The 25,696-nt window shown below is 36.0% G+C and overlaps 1 protein-coding gene across 1 annotated transcript in view; it reads right to left on the reverse strand.

Moving 5' to 3' along the window:
• THSD7A (thrombospondin type 1 domain containing 7A) overlaps positions 1 to 25,696 on the reverse strand; it is a 267,196-nt gene that overhangs the window by 214,217 nt on the left and 27,283 nt on the right. The window contains exon 3 of the mRNA XM_014273675.3: positions 11,926 to 12,059. The gene's annotated coding sequence lies outside the window, so the exon portion shown is untranslated. The remainder of the gene's footprint in view (positions 1 to 11,925; positions 12,060 to 25,696) is intronic.

Raw genomic sequence — 25,696 nt, forward strand, 5'->3', positions numbered from 1 at the left:
TCTGCAGCCTGCCAACAATAATCAAATGCACAAAAACACAGCTGCCACAGCCAAGCAAAAATGCTCTGAAGTCAGGCTGGAATGCAGGTTTGGGAGTTTAGGGTTGGGCTCTGTGGGGTAATATGTGTATATTATCACCCAGCAAGGCAATGATTTTTATTATAATAATTAAATTTATTGTCATCATACCTGAAGTTCCCCTATTTGATCATAACCAAAGGGCATAAACCAAGATATTTGTCAGGGAGGGAACTTTCCTTACCACCAAAAGCTGGCCTCTAACTTTTACGCAACACTCCCCTTCCAAAATAAACTCCATCAGCTATTTAAAAAGGAAACAAACTGAAATAATTATTATTTAAATAATTAAAAAAATCAAACTCTTCACCAAAAGAAGATATTTATGAAATTAAAATTATGGAGCTACAGATCTCAGCTCACCTTTGGAATTATCAAATCTCAACCCAGCTTATCTGTGTCCACTACTACACAGAGGGACTTGTACTCCTCACACCACATCTCTGACGACCTGCAAAATATGCTGCCTCAAAGTTTCACATGTTGCTAGGATTTACTACACCAGATTTTGCTTGGTTATCACCAAACTTTAAACTCCCCCAGGTACTTCCATATCACTACATGCAATCCATTCCAGTTTTCAAAAACACATTTATTTTAACAGAATATTTTTTGCCCCCAATATTTATTCCCCATCTGAAGGATTTATGCCTCTTATACCAAGTAACACTAAGGATTGCTATCCACAAAATAAATAGGGGGTTTTGTAGTTTCCTCAAGCAATATTTATGTGATACTTTTCTACGTCTTCTCATGCTCTGCTGCAAGCTTTTAAACTATCAACATCAATCACTGAGAATACTTCCAGTATTGATTTCACAGATTAAAACGTCTTTTATTCTTTCTACTAAATGCTGACTTTTAGTCTTTCCTGCACTATTTCGCAGCCAGAGACTGAACTAATATTTGTCAAACTGGTTCCTCTTGAGGAGTTACTTTTTCTTCCCCAACTCCCTACGCCCTCTCTAGAGTCATTGTTTTCCTCCGTCAAGAATCCAGAAGCTCTCTGAAAATAAGGCCTGCACTTCTTGTTTCTAGAGGCATCATTTTGACTTTCTTAGACCAAATCTTATTTTACCTGCATAAATCCATATTTCCAGCCAGTCCAGATTATTATGCAACTCTAAAAGACAAGTTGTCAACTACAAATTTCATGGGCACTGATTTTGAAAATTAAAGTCAGTCTATTATGTAAAATATAAAATATCATTGTTTCCTAAAACAGGTCTGTACAACACAAACAACACAATTCAACAATAAACCCGGTTTGGGTTTTCTTGCAGTGTGACCAAAAACAAATTTTTCAATCCAGTTGATACATATTCCTTCATAGTTTTTTTTATTTCCCACTTCTAGACAGATAGTACATTTCTATTTAGAGTTCCGCTAGGCACTTTCCATGTCTTATGAAAGCCTGGCTACTCATCTTCATCAGATAAAATTAAAATACCTTAGAGGGTATATACAACACATATAAAATAGGGTATAAAATACATAAAATTGAAGTTTAACTAGACCAAATGTAAAGTTCAGCATCTGGATGGGGGGCAGCCCCCAGTATCAACACAGGCTGGGAGATGAGCAGGTTGAGAGAAGCCCTGATGAGAAGGACTTGGGGGTGCTGCTGGATGAGAGGCTGAACATGACTCAGCCACGGGCACTCAAACAGCTCAGAAAGCCAAACGTGGCCAGGGCTGCATCCAGAGCACCGTGGGCAGCAGGGCAGGGCAGGGGATCCTGCCCCTCTGCTCTGCTCTGGGGAGAGAGACCCCACCCACAGGGCTGCATTAGCTCTGGGCTCCCAGCACAGGAAGGACAGGGACCTGTTGGAGAGTCCAGAGGAGGCCACCAAGATGATCAGAGGGATGGAGCATCTCTACTATGAGGTAAAACTGGGAGAATTTGGATTGTTGAGCCTGGAGAAGACAAAGTTTTGGGGTGATCTAATTGCAGCATTCTGGTACCTGCAGAGAGCCCACAGGGAAGTTAGAGAGAAACTATGTATGTTTAGAGAAGTTAGAGAGAAACTGTTTATGCAAGTAAAATGTGACAGGACAAAGGGGAATTGTTTCAAACAGAGATTTTAGGAAAAAAATTTTCACCCTGGGGGCAGTAAGACACTGGAACACATTTCCCAGTGAAGTTGTGGACATCCATCCCTGAGAGTGTTCAAGGCCAGGTTGGATGGGGCTCTGAGCAACTTGGTCTTGTGGAAGGTGCTCCTGCCCATGGCAGGGGGCTGGAACTAGATGATCTTCAAAGTCCTGTCCTGGTTTGGGACACCCTAGGACAGGTCCCTTCCAATCCAAACTATTCTATTATTCTATGAAAATACAGAATTAAAGACAAGGTACAAAGAAGTGTCAGTCAATATATTTCAAGGGAAAATATGTCCCATCAAGCACTTTTTAAAAATCATTATTATTATTACAAGCATTAAACTCTTTGTACACAACTCTTGGCTTGTGTGCTCAGCCATGATGGTGAGGAAACACATTGAAAATATTGGAGATATATCAGCTCTGGGAAAGGAGGGTGAGGAAATGCACCATATTCTGAGTCAATTTGAAGGCCAATAGAACTGTGATAGAGTTGAAATTGTTAGCAGTCAATCCTGTGGAGAAGCATGCAGATTCCAGAGATGAAGTACAAACACAAAAAGAATTTAGAAACCTTAAATCCACAATATGATAGACTGAAACTGACAATAATCTTGTGTAAATTTTTGCCCCATAGGATTCACAAGGGTCTTAGGAAAAAGTGTTCCCACCACAGAAGCAGGTGCTGCTAAGAGCCCCCAGTGCTCAATACACTGTGGTGGCAACAACAGCACCCCACTGCCAAAGAGGAACTCCACTAAAGGTAAAGGCCTAAAAGTAAAATATTAAAAATAAAAAACAAGAAGAAAAAAAAATTCCACTGGTGGAACAGTTAAACTGCAATATCTAACTCTATGCATGATGAAAAATGGTCACAATTAAATACATATTAAATATCTATACATTAAACAAAAGTATCTATACCAATCAGATTTTTGACATTCATGCAAAATCAGATAACCTTAATATAATCACAGTGTAACATGATTTAGGAGTGTCCAGCTGAAATAATACCAGACAAGGTGTATATGCTATTCATCATTGTGGATTAATGACAACATGTGTCTTTGTGAGTCACTACTGTGAGAATCTTATCTTACAGACTCTAAAAGACCCTTATCTTGCAGTCTTAGAAAAGATGAGATTTTAGACTTCAGAAGTAATATTTTTATAACAGATTTTCAAAACAGCTTTATTTCAATGCTAGCAGAAGCCCTCAGCCAAACTCCAGAAGAGAAATGATGGAAAAAAAATTAAACAAGCAAATCTAGCAAAATTATCAAGTGGAAACAGTGAATCACAGGTTTTAATATCAGTGTAACATCTTAACTAGTAGTTCCATTGGAATGGAGGAATCAGATCAATAAATAAGCTTAGGTAAGCAGGAAATAGTTCCAAAATGAAAAATCTGCAGAAATACTTATTTTTAAAGGATATGAAGATTTACCTTCTGCATTTACAAAGGAGAACAGAGAAAAGTAATGTGAAATTTCCCATGATAGGTAAGAAAAGCCCATGAAACTGAAGAGTAAGAAATGCATCAGCACTAAAATCCACCAATTGACTGCATCCTCCCACCAACCACATCCTCCAAGAGAAAGAGAAAACCACAACCCTATTTTTCCTACAGTAACAAAATAAAATTATTAGAGACTCCATAAAAATAAAATTATGTCCTTTGGAATGTTTCTGTACTGTATATAACAAGGTTTGCAGTTAAAATGTTAGTCCTAAATATATAGCTAATGAGAGTTATGCCTGTGCTTGATATTAACAATTTCCATTGAAAAACTATATTTTAGTTGATCATTACTAATTTAATCTAGCTATTCTGCAACCAAAAATATTCCTTAGGGTGGTTCTTGTGGTCACGCCTTCGGTTTGTTTTCCCTGGGTTCTATTTATGGAGTGGGGAATAAGAAGTCAGCTTAAACAAATAAACAAAAAACCAGAACACCCGCAATTTAACAAATAAACATCTGGTAATGAATTCCCTTAAAATTACTACTGTAAGACTTCAAGATAGAAGAGTTTGAAGTTTAGCAAGAAGAGAGTGTCAGAGATACACCTTTTGATCTAGTCAAAACAAGAAAAGAACTCTTAGAATTCTAATAAAAGTTTAAGAACCACGTCATGGAATTCCTAGCAGAGGCAGTAATCACAGAACATCAATCACAGGTTTCATTACACCAACTTCACTCCACATTCTGTATGAGACTCATTACACAGGTGCAATCCTGGCACCATGAGAAGCACCGAAGCAGCCAAGCATGGACCTTTCTGGCACTTAATTTTGTCACTGCAAGGCAGACCTGGAGCAGATTCCCTTTGTTCCTACACTGTCTCCATAAAAAGGCTGATAGGTAATAGAAATAAATTTGCAGACTAGAATATTAGGTAAGGAATTAACAAGACAAACTTGGATAGGATAGTGGATTGGGGACAGGAAAGAGAGGAAAAACTGTGGGTGATACCAATATTGTTAGCTCAGGATTGAAACATTTCAAACTGGATCCTACCTAAAGCAAAAAGACCAAGTTTCATATGCCATGGGAGCACCCATTACAAGGCTTCCAGTACTATAATCTAACACTCCATAAGAGAATCAGGGAATTATTTAGGCTCAAGAAATCTTCATGACCATGGAGTCCAACTGTTAACATGGCATTGCCAAGTCCACCATTAAGCCATGTCCCTAAATGCCACAACCGCACATCTCTCAAACACCTTCAGGGTTGGCAACTCATCCACTTCCCTGGTCAGCCTGTTCCAATGCTTGACAACCCTTTCCATGGAAAAATGTTTTTCCTAATATCCAATCTAAAGTTTCCTTCGTTCTATTTGAGGCCATACTATATATTTTAACCAAAATTTTATTCAGTTCATCTGAAACATGTTGTAGTTCCATATATATTCATTTTAATAGCAGAGCCAGTTTATGCTTTGTTCTTTAAAATGTAGAAAATCTCCTTTCAAACGTACACTGAATTCTATATATTTATAACTTTATCACTGTGGTTACACTGTGAATTACACTTGATTTTTACTATTTTTTATTTTGCTACAAAAGGAAACAATTCTAGTGAGTAAGCCAAATTCTATGTCTTTGGAAAGATTTGTGGAGGCCAATGTACTGGAAGCTGTCTCAAAATATTGCACAGTAGTTTTAAAAAGACAAAGTCCAGTCTCAAAACCTGGTAGTTTTGAAAACAAAAGCCTTCAATTATCTAATCACAGATTTCTGAACATGTTAAACAGCTTTTATTTCCCCTGCTAAACTGCACAATGCTCTGTGTCCTTGTAGTCTGTCCTCAGATCCATTCAGTTACACAAAGATGTGCAGAGCAATGGTGGACATAATCTGAAGACAAAGCATTTTTCCTGAAAACTGTTTTTCCATGATGGTCTTCCTAATAATGCAGCTGCTAGCCAGGACTTCAATACACTGTTTTTTAACTATATTGGGAAGGTGGGTTAATAATGGGAAAAAAAAGTCCAATTACCCTACTCAAGTAAAATGAACAAGAAGAATTTAGATTCTGTTGAATTAGGAAGAGCTTTTTACTTTTTTTTGCATCCAATATCAGAAAAAAAGAACTATTCCACAAGCTATATACAATGCCTTTCCAACCTCAGGAGACAATTCCACTGTTTAAAATATCATATGGTAAGGCTTGAATACATTTTACACTTACTGAGTATCCATTACATAACTTTCCTCCACTGCCTTTAATTACCCCATTAAGCAAGTTGGTATTTGCATTTGCACTTACAGCAGCTGCGCTAGAGCTGCAGGGCACAAGAATATAAAACCAAGAAGAAAAATTAATAAAACATTATCTTTTCCATTTAGTAAGTTCACTTTCTTTTTAAATGGAAACATTTGTATTAGTAGACTACTGCAGCACTGTAAGATAATAAATCACACAGCCCTTGTATTATTCAAGCCAACTGAACTGCCAGATAGAAGTATCATCACTCACTAACAGCACAACTTGCCCTAAAGCTTTTCTCATTTTATGGTATTTCTGAGGAGTCACTTTGTATCTGAAATTGTTATTCAAAACATAAAAAGTGGTGCAAATGTAATGCAAGAGAAATCTTTCTTGTTCTAAACCTTTTACAGAGAAAATAAATTAGAAATTTATTTTAATGTATTGCACATCTTTACTAATCCGGACACATTTCTGAGTAAACAAAAAAAAAAGGTTTCAATTAATTAATTAAAAATCTGCAAGTCATCACACATTCTTAGAAACAGTTTCCAAGTTTCAAGATCATTTATTTTTCAGCCAGCCTATGTAGTTTACAACACATTTATTAAATATTGCAACAGTAATTATTACATAATTTTGCAATAATTAATATGTAACTATTAATAACTATGTTACTTATTACATCCACGTATTCTCTAAACATTATGCATATGATAAACACCAAGAAACAGAGCAAGGAGAAGTATCAATTTATTCATTAAGAGCCATTGATCCTGAAGTCAATTCCACACTGCTGGTTGCTACTTTACTACTTCCAGGCATATGGAAGCCCTTTTCCTCAGAAAATAGGGAATCATGCTTCTACCATGTATTAGAATACTGACAACCTGTGCATGCAGATGAAGGAAACAAAGCAGCAGTTTTGATTTTGCCCATGCCCTTAATTTTGAAGTCTTAATTTTGTATCTGCCACAAAATATCCTATTTGTATAAAAGTATTATTCATGAGAACCTCACTACAACAATTTCTTGTATCTGGCAGGAATGACCCTATATCAGGCTTTCTGCTGTCTCCAGACGTTTCTCTTTCTGAAAATTACTCCACCTGAGATAATTTTCAACCATCTCTATTTTACATTTTAGAGCAACACTAAAATACCTATTATTAATAAGCAGGAAAAACACTATTTTAGAAACATGAGAAGCATGTTACAGCATGGACTAACTGTCAATACCAGTTCTTGTGCCAAAATTCAAATATTAACACAATGTGAGCATGCTTAATATCCTAGAAGTTTCCCTCTTACACAAAGCAGGTGGAGAGAGAAAAAGTTCTTAAGGGGTGTAAGAGAACCATATGATTATGTACATTACAGCAGCTCTATAACTTTAATAATGTAGTTTTCTCTATGAGCTTTTTATGTCGACACAGGATAGGCCTAAGATACACTGGTTTAAGGGCTATAAACACTGGCCTAAATCAAATCCTACTAGTATACCATTTTTCATGAGATGTTTAATTGCATTGCTCATGGAGAATTATAAGGGCAAAGGAAATGTGATTCAGCTCAAGCAGCATATTTATGCAAACCAACATAAAAGTAAGAGAAAGAATCAGAGAAGCTGCATATCAGACATTTCACACCAATAAGAAAGAAACTAAATTATCATGCAACTTTCACAAGCCTTAATCTGACTGTCCATTTCAGTTAAAAAACTGACTTAGCAATATCAAGACTTTGGGCACAGCTGCCAATTCCTCCCAGCTGGACGAGAAATATTTCTTTCTTTCTTTCTGAAAAATTTGACATCTAATTCCCATGAAGCATCTCATGCCAGTGGTTAATTAGGGAACATTTTACAAGACGAACTAAAAATTGTCAGCAACACAGCAGGCAAATATTGACATTTTTTACAAGCACAGCCATTCCACAGCTTAATTTCTCTTTCCAGAGCTCTTGCAGGCAGGCAGCTGCTGCCCAGACAAGCTGAGAACCTGCACACTTACTGCAAATCCCAGATCTCAGACACTTATTCAAACTGGCAAGAAACATTCCTCCTACATCAATTTCAAACATTTGACAGCCTGGCCATTCATTAAATGCATCTTGTAGCAATGTCCATGGATAACTATATAATTCTTCCTGCCAGCTACTGGGAAGTAATATAATAGGAAGCTGGGAGGACTCCCAGGTCTCAGTCCCTGACAGTCAGGGGGAAAGCAGGAATAAAAGCAGGGAGAATGTGGTGAAGGCACAGGGCTGATGTGAGAAGGCCAGTAACAGATTACACTGATTAATGGCTGGGTTGGAGATATCCTCCTTCCCTGAGCAGCTGGAGAGCAGGGTTAGCTGCTGGTCAGGAGGTAATCAGATATTTGCAGTGAGACTTGATGCAGCCTATGGCTAAAAGTCCTGTCACTCACATCTGTGCAAATGCAACACCAACTGCCACAGGCTCCCAGAGAATAAATGAGAGAAACAGGGAAAAATACAAAAATAAAGACAAACAAAACAAAACAAAAATGGCAAAACCAAAATAAAGCAACAGAACAACAAAAGCCCTAGATGTCCTTTCTTCTCCTTTGCCATACATCCTACTACAATTAAGGAAAATTTCACTTTCACTCTAAGCTTGAGAGCCTTGTGCCAGGTGTGGCAGATGTGATTCCGTAATGTCATCTTCCTGAGATGGAGATGGGGCCACAACCACTGCAGTGGGTATAGACATACACACCCAATTACAGGAGCAATTAGAGAGGATAAAAGACAGATTAGGTCCTCCCTCCAGAATACATACCCTGCCAGAGGAGCTGAGGCCAGGGAAAATGTGGTAGGGGTTAATTACCAGCTGGAACCCAAATGCTTTCTGTTTCATGGTTCAAAATGTAAATTTGTTTAAGTGCCATCATTTTAGCCAAGCACTGACACATTTTAACAGAAACATCCAGCTATTTCAGTTATTTTCCCACTTTTCTTGGGTGATCTGAATAAAACATTTCTTTTCCTTTCATTTACACACTACCCACAAGATTAAAACAATTTAAAAAAAAACTCTCAGTATTAAGACCAAACATTTAGCATAGCCATATTCAAACAGTTTCATAAATTTGCCACTGATCACACTCTGTTGAAGACATTGTGCTCTGCAGCACAAAGAAAAAATTTGAAAACTTCCAAAACATAGGAAAACCATTGTTTTACTATCACCGTAACACATGCAATTCATTTTCAGACAAAAGGTCACCTTCAGCAAACACCGCTGCCTGTTTTAAGGGCTAAGACTCAAGTGTTTAGTCACATTGTTATGGCCATAGTTCCAGCAGCCCAAAATGCCCAGTGTCCAGCCCTGCGTGGCCGCTGGGGGCTGTGAGGGACACCCAAGGCAGCTGGGTGCCCCCTGACCTCTCTTGTGCTGCTCCCTTTGTTGTGAGAGATCAGCTGAGGTCAGATGTATCAAGGAATGAGCCTGAAGTGTCTCTCATTAAGCAAAAAACTGTTCCCGTTCTGAGATCATCTTAAACACATATGTGCATTTGACAAATTATCAGATGATGTTTTTCAGCTCCATATGTCCATCAAGATGACATTTTTGCGAAGCTTGAGCTAAATCAGATCAGCCAGTTGGACTCAGAAAACAATCATTGATTTTTTAATTTAAGACATACACACTGTTTGATTTTCTAACTTTACTGTCAATTCAAACTTACATCCAATATTTATTTAACATGTAGAAAATTTAATTAAAGCAAAATGAGATATTGGAGAACTTAGGAAGCAGTATCTTTTAACTATCACAACAACAGTTTTACATAAAACCAAAACAAAATGTTCTTGTGTTGATTCAGCTGGTAAAGTTTAGACTTTGTACTTCCTATGCTGTTACATTGCCAGGGACTGCATAAAAGAGCAACACTGCTTAATCAACAGAGTTTTTTTAACACATTTATCACCATGCCTCCTCTATTAGGAAGTTGAGCTGGTTGCATGAACTAATCAAAATGCCTTTGAACATCCATTAGTACTGTTCAGTTAAATATCTATTGGGTTTAGAACCAATGTGAAGCTCATTTAATACTCTCCATGTTCTACTGGCACAAATCTTTTAAATTACTTCCTTTTTTTTACCACTAAAAGGGCAAAATAAATGGTTCCTCTTATTACAAAAGATTTCAGAGACCAGAGAGAGAAACAGCTAACACTTATCGCTGAAACTATTAATGATTTTCATTAATGACCAAGGAAATACTATTTGAACCAGAATAAATAATTAGAAGTTCAGTGCTTCAAAATATAAACTTAATAGAAAACATATTTTTCTGTTATAAAAATGCAAACTTTTAAGTTCAAATTAAAAATATACACATGCCATCATAATATTAACTTGAAAGCAGCATTTTTAAAGAAGTGAAGTGGAAAACAAGGAGATAAAACTTTCCATCTTTTCCCAGTCCATGGCTGAATATGGAATTCCCAAAACAGATGGTAAAGAATATGCAATACAGTGAAAGTCCTCTGGGTTTGATATTCACCTGTCTCTTTTCAGCACCACCAAATTATTGTAACCTCAATTAATATCTGCCAGAATCAGTAAAATGACATCCCGCTACTGTTAATACTATTTTGTTTGACCTTGATATCATGAACATAAATGCAATTATGATAATGTGCCAATTATTTTCTATATTATTTCTATATTGTATATAGAAATCAAAAATACTAGTACTCCCTCCCTTTCTTATGATAATACCTGAACATTCTGGCTTTATTTCATCTTCAATACCTTCATTCTACCATCCAACCACTAACATTTGTTTCATTTTTATTTCTTATTTTTAACAAGAAAAAAAGCCCAAAACAAAACCAATCAGTGAAGTTTTAGAATATTTATAACAGCATGTTAGATGTATGATTTATGGAGGATAATAGACAAGTATTTTAATGTTTGCACTATTTTACTGGTTTTGCTGGCATAAATTTTGAATGACAGCACATCTGTCTGCTAGGACAACTAACTGTCAATAATGCATCAGCTACACCATACGCTCTGCATATTTTATGTGGTTAATATAAAAAGATTGTTGATGATTTTTGAGAGGATTTAAGCTTTTTTAAATACTTTTAGACAATCCAGCCATATCTGCCTACCATAGGATTTTTGGCCTACAATTTTTCCATGTTTCATAGAATTTTGTCCAAAATCTGTTGAACAAAACCAAATAATTTGGAAAAAAACGAGTGGCTTTCAGATTATGAAAGTAATGTGTACACTTTACTGCAAGGTCAGATCTGTCTCAGTGGAAAAGCAAATAAATTAGAAGCCACTATGTAAAAGTGATTAAATAGGTTTGGACAGACTGAAATATAATTAGCACAAAACTGTTATCCTAGTCAGCCTATTGACTGTTAAAATAGTGGCTCCACAAAAAACTCCTGGCTTTGTTCTAAAGGTCATGAATTGACTAAAAATCAGGCTATTTCAGAGAAAAGAGTCTTTCCTATCCTGGTCAGAAATGTATCTTTGCAACTTTGATCATTGTAGGATTTATGGTCAAACTATACAGGTAAGTAAGTTGCAGATGAAAAGAACAACATTATTTCGTTACCCACAATTACATTTTAAGTCAAAGATATGCTCCCCACAGATAAGTTCACTTGTAATGAATTGTACAATCAATTTTTGACTTGTAAGTGTACAATAGCAAGTTAACTATTATTTCCTAGAGACTTTACTGACTTTCTTTACTCAGACATATTTATAACTGGAACAAAAATATAAACCTTAAACTCTCTACATTTCATTTAGATAAACTGCAGCTCTCTGATATCCAAATAAGAATCATGCCCATTTTAGCAGTGTACTTGTGGAACTGCTTCATGCAGATTGCAGCTCTATCTGTAAATTACATCTTAGGTAAAGATAATTGCTAGTGATTCAAGATATTTCAAATTTGCTGTAGGAAGAATCAAAGGGGTTTTAGGAAAGAAACAAGCTCCACATGGAAAGTCGTGAGTAGCACAGATTAAACTCACCTTTCTGCCACACCAAACATTAATTCTCCACTGCCAGCCCACTGGAAGAGACTTCACAACCATCATGATTCCAGAGCATGTCAAATCAATACCATAAGGATGGGAAACGTCCATGTAATGAATTCAGAAGCAACCTATAAATAAGCAGACAAAAGAAGGCAAAAATTGAACAAATTACCCATATGAGTTCCCCAGAGGATTCACTAAAGGAGAGGTGGTGATGATCTAAACCACGTAAAAGTGATGGTAATTCAGTGTCAGTATCTCTGTATAGCCAAGCACATTTGAAGATATTTGAAGCATGTAATACCATTAATAGTTCTCTACATCTCAAAGTTTACTGTGTCCCACATGCCCCTGGATACTTTTGAATTTCCCTAAGTAGTGCAACATTTACCTCTCAGTTGTATAATCATGTCTAGGACATTCCACACATTTTTGTTTCTGTGAAAAACTGCTGCCAGGCATCTGTTTGGGACCTTTTCTACTCCCATTATTTTTTTCATATTTATGCTATCTGAGCACATTACTTATATCCATCTCAAAGGTCTAATTTAAAAGGACATTCCTCTGAATCATGGCCTAGTCTTGCCCATTCCTTTCCAAGTCTATTGAAAAACACTTTTCTTTCCAGTCTGAAATTATTTTTAAAAACTAAAAAACATACACCATCTTTTGCCTGTCAGGACTTACTGCCCCAAACGATGTGGATTAAATTTTTACAGAAGCTTACTAAAAACCAAAAAAGTCCACCTTCTGACAAATTAATTGGCCCAGCAACCAAACAACACAAATATAATCCAGTAAACTAAGTGCAGAACATTGGCACCAACAGGCAGGATGACTTTCCATTTATACAATCACAGCTCGAAATTTCCTTAAATATGAGAAATATGCCAGCTAAACAGAAAAAAACAGCAACTGTTAGCCCTTCTGCTCCATTTGCTCTATGTCCCAATTCCTATTTTTTTTTTTTTTTTGGAGTTCAGTGAAATCCTCAGCCCTATAACTAACCTCCTATTCTATCTTAAGGACACAGAAAAATAGAACAAGATGAATATAAGAAGATGGACTACAATCAGGAATTTTCCCCTAGCTGCACATATTTGCTTACATTGAGAAAATTCTAGGATTATACCTGATCTCATTTGAGAGCTTCTAACCCTATTTTAGCTTGTCTTGTTAAAAGTCAATAAAGATAAATAAGGCTCAGGTAATGTACGTGTAGTTAAAACTTTAGGCAAAGAAGTTTTAACATAAGGCGGATCTTTTTCTATAAAGTGCTTCTCTTCACATTTAAGCTGTAATATTACAGTTGCATATTGATTGCTGTAAAAGAATGGCAGCAAAAGGAGACAATTGTATCCTTTGCATCATCATAATTGTGAATAAGAACATTTTATTGAAATCTAACATTCCAAAAACTGTTTCCCTTTTCCCTCATGAGGAAATTTTAAAATAAGGAGCTGTCTGGTACTATCCAAAAGCAGTGCTGGTCTGTATATCAGTATGCCACCTCCTAGATGAGGACTTGCAGCAAGAAGCCCATTGGAAAACAGAATGAATTATCCTTTGTGGTTTATTTTACATCAGTAGCAGGATGAGTTAGATACCTTCATTTAGCAGCAAATCTATCTATGTAATCGATGTGAAAATTCATCTTACTTTGCTTTTAGTCCTCTTTGAATTAACACAATGTATTGGTTTGGGCTGGGATAGAGCTAATTTTCTTTCATTAGTTCATATGGGACTGTGGTTTGGATTTTTACTGAAGCAGTGTTGATAACACATGACAGGTTCAGTTATTGCTGAGCAGTGCTTACAGAGAGTCAAGGCCCTTTCTCCTGCTCATACAGCAGGGAGAAGCACAAGAAATTGGGAGGGGACACAGCTGGGACAGATGACCCCAAATGAACAAAAGGACATCCCATACCATGTGGGACCACACTCAGCCCCATATATAAAACTGGAGGAAGAAGGATGAAGGCAGGGAGGGACTTTTGGAGTGCTGGCACTTTTCTTCCCAAGGAAAGGTCAAACATGATGGAGCCCAGCTCTCCTGGACATGGCTCAACACCTGCCTGCCCAGCGGAAGGGGTGAATGCAGTCCTTATTTTGCTTTGCTTCTGCATAACACTTTTGCTTTACCTATTCAACTGTCTTTATTTCAATCCATGAATTGTCTCATTCTTACCCCTCTGATTCTCTCTCTCATCCCACTGGAGAAGGAGTGAGCAGCCCATCAGGTTTAAGCTGTAACATACATTTACTCTGTTTCAGGGAATTTTAGACCAAGCTGGAGCAAAAGGAAGTCTAACTGAGATGAGCTAGTTTGGGAGATATCCATATATGAGTATTTATTTTCCATCCATAGAAATGGCAACCATATAAAGTAAACACTCCAAGAGCTTCACATAAGCAGCACAAAAGAGCCAGTTACACACAAGCAGTAATTTGAGTAATGCACACAGCAAATGTGCATTTTTTGGTCAAATTTTGGTCAAAAAAACAAATTTCCTTTTTGGTTGAACCTTTGAACTACTCAAAACGAAGCCAAATTCAGCCAAATTTGATAAACCAAGTTTATCAAAAGGTTAATATTTCACATCCAGCTTTTGGCTTAAAGCAAATTTTTATAGCCTGAAGAACGGAATTATAATAAAATGCTGACAAGCCCATACCACACAAACAAGTTCCTGCTAGAGGGTGGTTTCTCTATTCTTGACATTTCAAAATAAATGAATCTACATTTGAGAAATAAGATACAGCTCACATTCAGTAACTGTAATTCTTTAGGTTTTTTTCTATTTGATACATGGGAAATAATTATCAACAAGAGAAAGTTCAGATTCTTTTCCCTTCTTAAGTTCAAAGTTGAAATTCTTCAGAGTTCATCTTTAAGGCCAATTAGGTCTATTAAATCTCAGACAACAACACTATTTAAAAATGCGACATATCATTTGCAAAAGCAGAAGGACACATGTTCCTGTGGCTCAATTCCAGCCCTTGTGACTTAAATACAGCCCCAATGATTTAATGTAACAAACAGTTGATGTAGATTTCTCCCACGTTCTGCCACATAATTGAGTTTTACTTTAAAAAAAAAACAAAACTAGTTCTGAGCCTTCCATTAATAAAGAGTGGTGTCACTAACAGCATTCAGAAGAAATGCATAACCAGTGAAGGGCTGTCATTTGCTGTCATTTATAAGAATCTGCAACAGATTGCACAATAAAACACCATGACACTAATACAGCATCCAAAACTTATAAATATCATATGAATCCTGTTGACTTACAAACAGATATATGACTATTAAAACTAGAATGCCAGAATATCCCAGTTTACTATTCTAACACACTGAAGTTTATCAGTTAATATGAATGTTTTAGACTTTAAAAAGAGACAATTTTTATTACTGTGATAGTTGCAATTACTAAAATATATAAACTCAGAAAACATGGACTTTCCACTAACTTTAAAGTAGCCTTGATGCGATGACCTCCTGTTCACAACAGGATATATTTCTTTCCAAAAGGTACAGCTTTTCATAAGTAATAGTTTTGTTTTAGTTGTGCTTGCTAACTTTGTGATATATGAAAATACCTGTAAAAAACAAAGTAATACCTTACAGTATTTTTCTGACAGCTGATGGACTGCAAAACTAATTTCAACACTATTTTTACTCATTCTGGTTTGCTTTTTCTTTTATTCAATCATCATTTGATAAACCTCATTTTCAATCAGAACATAGTCTTTCAATATTTGTTCGATTAATGTTAATTTTCAAAATAAATGCTGGGTAGTTCTTTTCCATACAGTTTTTTTTCCCATCAATGTACACTACAGTTTTGAAAATATTTATTTAAAAAATACTTTGATCCATTACAACTGTTACTTCAGCAATAACATCAATGGCACACTGTTGCATTCTGTAACCATTATGCAGATCCATTAAATAGTCCTGAATTATATCTAGTGTTTTCATCTTCCATAGAGTTGCACTGTATGAATACATACAGCTCAAGCAACTCATTTTAACTAACCCCTCTTGACAGAAATCCTAATTTTCTGAGGTAAAATACGCCCAGAGCATGCTGACACACACACAGAGAACATTTTCAACAGCTCCCTTTCTCCTTTTCCTCTTTTGGGGGTAACAGAGTTGGTGATCTTTTTCATTACACTTGGGAATACTCTGTGAGAAGTTTCCAAGCCTTTGGGAACCTTCTCTCTAAGTTATCTGCTATACACCCAACCAGCTCATCAGAAGAATCATTTGTGTAATTAAACCCAAGCTGAAGTATGAAGACAGCTCTTCATCTCAATTTTGCATATGTTAATCTGTCTTGAAATTGTGTCTCAGACATGTAAGGAGTCCAAATTCACTTTGGCTCTTTTCCTTTTGTGTCTTTTCTGACATTTACTATGTGTATATACTATTTGTATCTAATATTCCCATCTGCAAAAGTAATTTATATCATAACACACACACGTATATCAGAACAGAATAATAATAAGCTCAGAAATAGCAATTTTCCAGCAAGGCTTACATTAAATAAATAAATTTAAATCACAGAATCCCCACCACAGCTATAAACACTTTGTCACTGGAAGGTTTTCTTTAGATTTATTAACACTGTGTGTGACTCCTTAGGCCCAAGCAGCCCTAATAGGGACATTACTGTTTGCCATGCCTAAGCATCTTTAAATGACATAAAAATGAAAAATAATACAAATTTTAAAAAATCCATTATAAAATCCTCTATTTTTTAGAGAAACAAGTTCATCTGAACAGGGAGAGATTACAGCAGGGCAGATGGATTAAGGTGTTAGATGAATGAGTAAAAAGGCAATATACAGTCAATGATATGTTACAAGTATTTCTAGGTCCTTTTGCAACTACTGGAAGTAAACTCAAGGGAAGAAATGAAGTTTTATCCATGTTCTGTGTTCTTCATAAGAGGAGGGGACAGGGTGTTTTATTTCTAGCCTTCATGAGTGGTATTATTTCATTCCTACCACTATGCAGAGAATTTAATTGCTATCATTTACAGCACACTGTGCCCTTTAAGGAAAACAAGCAAAATATTCCCCCATATGAAAAGGAGATCTGCCATCTTTTTTTTGTATTTCAGGGCATTTATAGCAGGCAGAGATGCAAACAGTGAGTCACATCAGTATGAAAATTTACCAACACCACCATCCCAGTTACTTTAAGGGACAACATGCATAAAGGAAGAGGGCACTCATCCAACTCTTGCTTCAGTGTTTACACAGAGCATTTTATTGCAATTCTCCTATTCCTCTTCCTTTCCTGTACTTAACCAGAATAATGCTATGAAATACTTAATTCTTGTACCTTTTCATTTCCTCACATCATTACAATTCCAGATCACTATCTCATCTACTTTATATCTGGTTTTGATGCCACTGAATGCCTGGCTTCAGGAAACAGCAAAACAATTCCCATGGGATTTTATGGTTCTTTCACATTATGCTTCAGGGATTGACACAAACAGAAAAATCTTGGATACTGCCCTCTGAAAAATACACTCACAGCAGGGCAACTTGAATGTAATTTGGAATTCACTAAGGACTTTGATAATAATTGATATTTGCCAAATATATGTTAATTAATTCTAATGACATTAAAATAATCTCCCATTTTAGTGCTATCATAGTGCAAACAGAAATTACTAAAAGGCAATTAATTCTTATATAGACGTTATTTCATAACACCTAGAAGAGGCTCTTACTTGATCAAATTTAACAATACTGTTCCTTGAAAAGACCACAAGAAATTCTTCAATGGACTATGAAAATCTATCACTTGAACTCATTAAAAAAATACATTCATTTTAAAACATAAAGTCATGTTCTCAATAGTTTCTAAACTAATTTGCTTTAGGATATGGTTATTAGTAGATAAAGTACCAATATTCCATTTATATTTGAATCCTATTCCCATCTAGATTCAAGGGATTGAGCAGATCACTAACTAACATCACATAAAATTACTTTCATGTTACTTGCTTTAACTCACAAGACAATGAAGGGTTAAATGCTGACATGGGACTGTACTTAGCATCAATGATGCAGGAGTACACATACACACAGATATGGCTTAATGAATCCATAACAGCCCTGTTATCAGAGTGCAATCTCTGTTATTATGCAGCCATTGGTAGATTACTGCAAATTTATAACCTCAAAGGGTGGGTAAACGTTAGCAACAATATATTACAGTTGTGTCCATGTCACAAAAGTCCCAAACTTTGTTGTTCACAATTTGTGATAGCACCTTAAACACAAAACAGTGTCCACAAATCCTCTTTAATTGAGCAAAACCCTTACAAGTGCTTACTGTAACAAGCCCTTCATATCATTCAAAAGAAAAATTCACAACATTTTATTGTCATTGTTTTAACTTACTTGACTGACATCTGTGTGTAGATGGCTTAATGGTTTACCTGTGTACTGAACTGAAAGTATAAAACCTGTGTAAGCCTAGAAAACATATGCTCATCAAGTGCTAAAATAAATATTCCCACTCACGCTGTTCTGTAAACTGAGGTTAGGGGTTTTTCACAGGGCACACAGGGATTCAACTGCAGAATCCATTAAGGTGAGTGGAAGGAATACAGGTAAAATTTACTGCCACAGGAAGATTTATCTTTAGAATACATCTAATAAAATTTAAGTATGAGCTGCAGTACGTGAATACTTTAGAGTCATAAGAGAAAAAAAGTGGTTGTGAGGCTGCAGCATAAAGCTGAAGGAAAGGAAGCTTTATATTGTCTTGGTCCAGCAATTGTAGTAAAATACTACACACCTCTTGTAAGTATCTAATTACTGATGTCCTGACTTTTATTTCATTTATTTTGACAACCTAAACTGTCTCTAAAGTGCCTATCTGCATTTGCATTTTAATGAATAATAATTGATATTTATTCAGCACATTATATTTGCATCTCAGTGGTTCATTTACAGATTAATATTCTTATTACCTAACATAAACTATGCATAGATATTCAGGTTTGGGAATTACTAGCAAGCAAGCAAGACACTGTGGGTAGCATTATAATTTGGTCAACCTGTTGGCCTCAGCTTTGGCTTTTGCATGATATTAGCTGTCAGTGGTGGCTGGGAATCCTGGACTCCAGCAAGTTGTACTGCAGTTCCAGGGAGATAAAGAATAAGACTTCTCACTGATTTCCCTAAAGGTTTTCAATTTATGCCATTTTTGATAAAGAAAGTACTGTAAATCACACATGAGAAATGAGTAGTACTCACTGCTTTCTATAATCACACTGATAGTAAAGAAAAAATTGGAATATATTGGTACATTGTGATCAAAAAGAAAACCAAAATATCAAAAAAACCCACAGATACCCAGGCTTGTATAAGACTTGTATAAACCAGACTGATACATATTCTGCCTTAACCATGCAAATCCAAAAAAGAGCAATGTAAAGTTCCAGAATTGATTCCAGAAAGTGCATTCCACCTGCATTAATTTGATTCCTGATTTTGACAGTCACAATTCAGTAGTCACTACAATGATTTCCTTACTTTGAAAAAAAAATAAAAACACTAAACTTTACTGCTATAGTAAATTTGATTACATATTTTACAGCTTTGGGTATTCACAACATAAAGAAACAAACCCACAAGCACAAGAGTGACATTTGGATTTTATATCCATGACTGGTTCTCTGGCAGATCAGGTTTAAATGTCAAGCTTCTGTGAAAAGATTTACCCCCCCAGCATTAATCTTTCTCACCCATACATTCTTATCAGGACATTTATATTCCAGCATCTTGGAAAGTACTTGGTATTCTTTGCTCTATAATCTCCCTATTTCCTGGGATAAGGCTGGATCTAATATAAACCAAGCACTCATGCTATGGGCTCCCCTAAATTTTAAAACTGTCAAGTGAAGGCCGCAGTCTCTGAACACTCCTGTCTTCAGATTAACCTTTTATCATACAAAAAAGAATCTATTTAAAAGCAGATATAAGGTAGATATCTAAGACAGCCTCCTAGGCAATGCAGTTTATGAACAAGGCCAGTCACCCTGGAAGCAGATATCTAGAATAAAAATGAAGACACCTTGAAATGCCTCTTTGTCTCCTCCAGCTCTAAGTGGTGCTTATGCTAACTCAGTGATGCACACCAGCTCTGCAGGCAACAAAACCAGATCGCTCCTTATGAAAGATACTAAGACACGTTATCAATTCTGAAAGAATTAGCAATATTTACATACAGACTTTGCAAAGGCATTCTGACTTAAGAAGGCTGCAGGTATGGGACTGCACTTTAAACCTAAATCCAATAACAGAATCTAATCAAGAAGGACATTAAAATATTTTTAAGAAACTTGTAGACGATGAGGAAGAATATTACCATATGATGTCCAGTGGCATAACCTCTGAAAATACAAATAATCCAAAAAGAAAGCTACAATCAAACCATGCTATCCTTGGTTAGACAAAACGAACATTCTCAAACAGCCTCTTCTAGCTATTTTCTTTTTATGTGGAAACAGAGAAAGCATGGCTCTCAGAAAATTTCAGCTCACACTGACCAAACTCAAAAGCTAATGTCTACTGCAGCTGATAAGGAGATGAATTACTGTTCAGTTAATGCTAAAAGAACTAGTAGTTCTAGTACTTTTATCACATAGCTATTATTATAGATTTGTAAACCAGCATTCTCGTACCCAAACACCTCTTATAGTGATGGTCTTCCATCTTCCACACACCCTTCCATCAGACCAAGCAAGACCCAAGGGAGGATCCCCAGTGCTCACCAACAAAGAGGTGGTGTGGAGGCTCCACCTCGGGATGCCTGCCTGAAATCCACTCTGCTGCAGCAAAGGCAAACAGGACTGACTGTGCTGAGTCTAACTGGGTAAGCACAAACCTACAGGATTTTGGCAAGAAGGAAAATACAAGGAAGAGAGCCTACATCAGTCCTTTTTTCACTTGCTTGAGGTTTCTTTTCTAATGTCTTCAAGTTGATGTGTTTTGCTGAAACCTTAACTCTTAACTGTTACAGTTCTTGCTCCTTTCTAAACTACAAAGAAGTTGAAAACTGAAGAGTTACAGAATTCTCTTTTTTTGGTAATGTGTAAACATTACTGTCTTAGCAATCTGGTTTACTTAAAAATCTTTTTTTTGTTTTTGTTTTTTTATGTAAGAAGCTAAGGGAAAGAACAATTTCCATTCTAGCGCAGCGTTCTTTTCAAAATCCCAGGCTATTAACATCATTAATGTTTTTCCCGCCTAATTATTTTTAAATAAGGGTGGAAATAAGCAAAGGCTGGCCCACCATGTTTCAAGTATTTCAAATCACATGGTTGAAAATGAAAGAGAGGAAAGAAATCAGATCAGACTTCAGAGCAGATTTACAGAAAGCATATAATCATTGCATAGCATGGGATGGCCTCTGGGCTGCAATCAGTCAGGAACCCTCAGTAAAATTATTACAGTGATACAATGGAGAGTTTCTGGCTCAAAAAGTAAGAGTATTAATACTGAGTGAAGTCCTTGCCCCATTTGATCTTAATAAAGGATTAAGGCAGAGAGATACATGGCTCCCTACAGGCAGATCCCTACAGCTTCACAGTGGTCTGGGAAACCAATGTCATTGCTGTTTCAGGACAAGCCTGCAGCTACTTTTTTTATATGCTAACTCTGCTAAAATAAGAAAGAAAGAATTTACAATAAAGATCATGATGTCTGGAGACTTGAAGACAAATGGGACTTGAGATTAGTAAAGATAAGTCAAATATATCCTTGTAAGCTGAGAAAAGTGTTCTTTATCTAGTTAAACTTGATAACCATGAATACAAATGAATCTGAACATTCAAATACAAAGGAAAATAAAGCCTAAAACCAGTGAATAAAAAAAGTTTAAATCCCATTTTTAAGCTGTCTGAGGTTATCTGATTTCAGATATGCAAGATCATTATATGGTTATTCTTTTCTACAGAAGTGGTGCACAATACTTATCTCCAGAGGAAGCATTTTAAAACATTAAAATTGAAATAACAAAGTAAATTTGCCAGGAAAGGGAAAAACAAAAGCCTAAAAAATATGTGCTAGAAGGTATAAATAGAGATGAAGATAGAAAGAAAAATGGGCAAACCTCAGTGTGCAGGGAAATATCAAGGTCATTAAGCCTATTTAAACATCCTTTCCATGTAAATTACACATTAAGAAGTAAAAAAAAAAAAAAAAAAAATCTGCAAAAGACCAAGGGCTATGACTGGAAATGGTAAAGATACACAAGTTATACAAAGTCATTTATGCCACACAGGAATGACCAAGAGCTGTAAATGCCCAGAAATTTGTCAGGAGCTGGAGGAACTCTTTGGTCTGCAGAAGCAGAGTAGGGATATAGCACTGAAATGATAAAAAAAGAATCAACCAATTCTAAGAGAGAAATTTATGATCTGTAAGTATTCTCATGGGCAATTCCAATTAAATGCATTTGTGTCTAAATTACCAAGAACTGAAATTCACCCTAGAACAGTGCTAGGCAGAGAAGTTCTTTCCATATACATCAAATTTCCAAGTTTTCCTGAAGGAAAAAAAAATGCAGACACATTACTTTGAAGTTACAGACACTGCAGAATGTTTAATGCTTTTAACTGATGGATGCAGATTTTAAAAACAGAAAAAATTCCCTCTTCCTTTTCCCCAACTCACCTCCTTCCCCTGTACAAAATAAATAGAAACCCCCAAAGTCTTAACTATGTATAAATAATTTCTAAAAAATAATCCCAATTTTTAAACAAGTGGTCAAAGCCATAGTGTTGCTTTACTACAAACTGATTGCATTTTCCCATATTCTTTCATTTTTTTTCTACATGCTGTCATTTTTTTTTCATTTGAAGGTCTGCATATTGCTATGCCTTGTTTATTGGCTATTTATTTAATGACTATTGCTGAAAAAAATATATTGGCATTGAAAAATTTTAAATTTATCTCCACTTAAGCATTCTTTGTGCTTTATCGTGCTGGAAACATGCTATCTTTTTTAAAAGCACAATTGCACTTCATCCTAAAAAACACTGGAGAGAGTAGCAGAGATGACTATAATAATGCATTTTAAACAGTTTAAAGACTCTCATTCAGCCAGACTCCAGGGAAACAGCATACAAAATAAATGAGCTATTTCTTCAATTAAAAAAATAAAATTAAATTTAAAAATCACATAGAAAAAAAAAACAACCCTACAATCCCATTTATAGACAAGTATTTGAATATAAGGTTTTTAATTCTATCAAATGATCACATTATTCTCCACATTTTTGGTGCATACTTTTGTATCTAAGTGAATGTAAATCCAGATGATAGCTGAGCTTGCAGAAGTTCTATTTTTAAAAATCATGAAACTTCATATAGTGTTATATTCCATTATTCAAAAGTAAGAAAAATATGAAACCCTTTTGAATGTGTGGCTCAGCAAAAGACCACAAGAATTTGATGCACATCTGGAAGCTGAGTAATGTGTGGGACGTGCAAAATAAAACAATGACCAAAAATTGTAGGTCAAGGGTCATTTGGTTCTATTCTTCTATTTAAAGAAAAAAATTGTTGAAGTTAGTAGAAATTGTGACAGCACCATATAATCTGTGCAAATGCTCAGGCCAAATAATAACAGAGCAGCGCATGTTTTCACTGACAAAAGCAAAATGACGTAGAAAGACATTGCAAGGACATTTCTTTTTTTAAGGTCTAAATTCCTCATTTCTGGAGCTGAATTAAGCTAGAAAAAGTGTAGATGATGACAAAATCCTGCTTTATGTCCCTGTAATACACTACTACTGAGAAAAAGAAAAACCAGAACAACTCTTCAGGAGAATTAGATTGTGTGTTATGCAGGTTCATAAGAAAAGCCCTTCTGAAGCATGATTGGGACTCACAACATACACCCACCACGGAGTGCAACAAGTCCCACACCCAACACATTCCTCTCATTGCAGCATTCCTAGAGACAGTCATTTCTGCTTCACTGAAGAGAAATCTAACACACACTTCAGCATGTTCTGGACAGGCTGAAAATACTGAGCACATGAACTTCTTTGCAAAAGTAGAAGAACCTGGAATTCTAAACTACTTCTCCATCTAAGGTGCCAAATGTCAGGAATTTCAGACAAAAATTTCATTACAGATGCAGAGGAACTAATGCTGGTAAATACAGATGTGTACATACAGAGATAAAATGGAAAGTATCACTCATATATAATTTTTACCTTTGCTTTGCTTATTTAAATAGAGTTTAGCCTCTATCTGGAAAAAAGAACCCCACAACTCTACACAAGACTGGCCAAAGTGTCTCCCAAAAGGTGTCTCATTCTCATGGCCCTGTTTTTATCCTCTTTGAACATTTTTTCCCTCAATTTTATTTGTAACCAAGTGTTTTGTTTGTCCACTTTCTAGGGAAAGTTACACAATTCCAAGGGGCCACCTTCTCTCAGTGCTATCAGGCAGACAGTGTGCAGCTACACTTCAGAAGGAATGCACTTCCAGACCCTCTGGAGTATGGCAGATACATCAGTACAAAGACATAATTTACACTTTCAGTGCAGACCCAACTCACAGCTCATGTTTGAATATAATACACTACTTCACCTGGAAGGGACCTGCAATGCTAATCTGGTCCAACTGCCTGACCACTTCAGGGCTGATCAAGTAAAATGTGGTTGTAAGGGCATTTTTGAAATGCCTAATAAATACTATTGTGTGTCCTGTAATCTCTCTACAAAGGCTGTTCCAGTGTTTGACCACTGTCTCAGCAAATAATTGCTTGATTAAATGCAAGAGTTAAAAAAAAAAAAAAAAAAGGAAAATTAATTAATTATGTACAACACTTCTGGATATAATGAAAACATTCAGCTACTTCAAATAATAAAGCCTGAAGTAAGTTCTATGCATGACCAGTTCATCATATACCTTAGTTTTAATAATTAATATTATTTCATGGCATTTGCATAAGCATTTCCTTCTGTATCATGTAGAACATGTTAAATATTTTAACTCATCTTCCATCCCAAGACTATCACTATTCTGGAAGGGAAACACAATTTAGGGCCTCCTACAGACAACAAATTATTTTACTCTCCACTCTTTCCTCTAGAGGAAGGAAGTCCATAAAGCTTTTTACAAATTACTCCAAAGATGATGGACAGTAAAACAAAGGGCAACTTGGAACATGTGCTGAAGCACCTACCTAACATCTCCTAAAGTAAGGCCATCTTCAGTAAAAAAATTTCCTGTCACAAAACATTAATGCCTCCCTGGAAGCTTCTAATCCATTAAAATCTTGGCATTAACATTCAGAATCTACTGCACAAACAAAACAGGTTGTGTTGTACAAGTTCCAGTAAGAGTTCTATTCCCCTGGAGCAGCAGAGATCAAAATCCAGTCATTCACCTGAGACCTTGCTCAAGGAGATCTGGCCAGTTTTGTAAGGCAATGCTGAATATTCACTAGAGGAAAGAATAGGAATGACTATCCCAAATACAATCAGCTAACCTCTTTAAGTGTAGTATTTTATGCTGCAGAATGCTTCCACAAAGGCAGAAAATATTTTTCCCCTGGTCTATGCAATCAGAACTATGGATACAAGTCCTCTGGACAAAAGCAGAAGGCTTATCACTAAAGAAAGTGTTTGAATCACTGGTAAATTTGAAAGCAAGCATAGATGTTCCTCTAGTTCTAATTTCTTGACATCTACGACTGCACCAAGCTGAA

This window comes from Zonotrichia albicollis, chromosome 1 (assembly GCF_047830755.1).
Source record: "Zonotrichia albicollis isolate bZonAlb1 chromosome 1, bZonAlb1.hap1, whole genome shotgun sequence".
Taxonomy (NCBI): domain Eukaryota; kingdom Metazoa; phylum Chordata; class Aves; order Passeriformes; family Passerellidae; genus Zonotrichia; species Zonotrichia albicollis.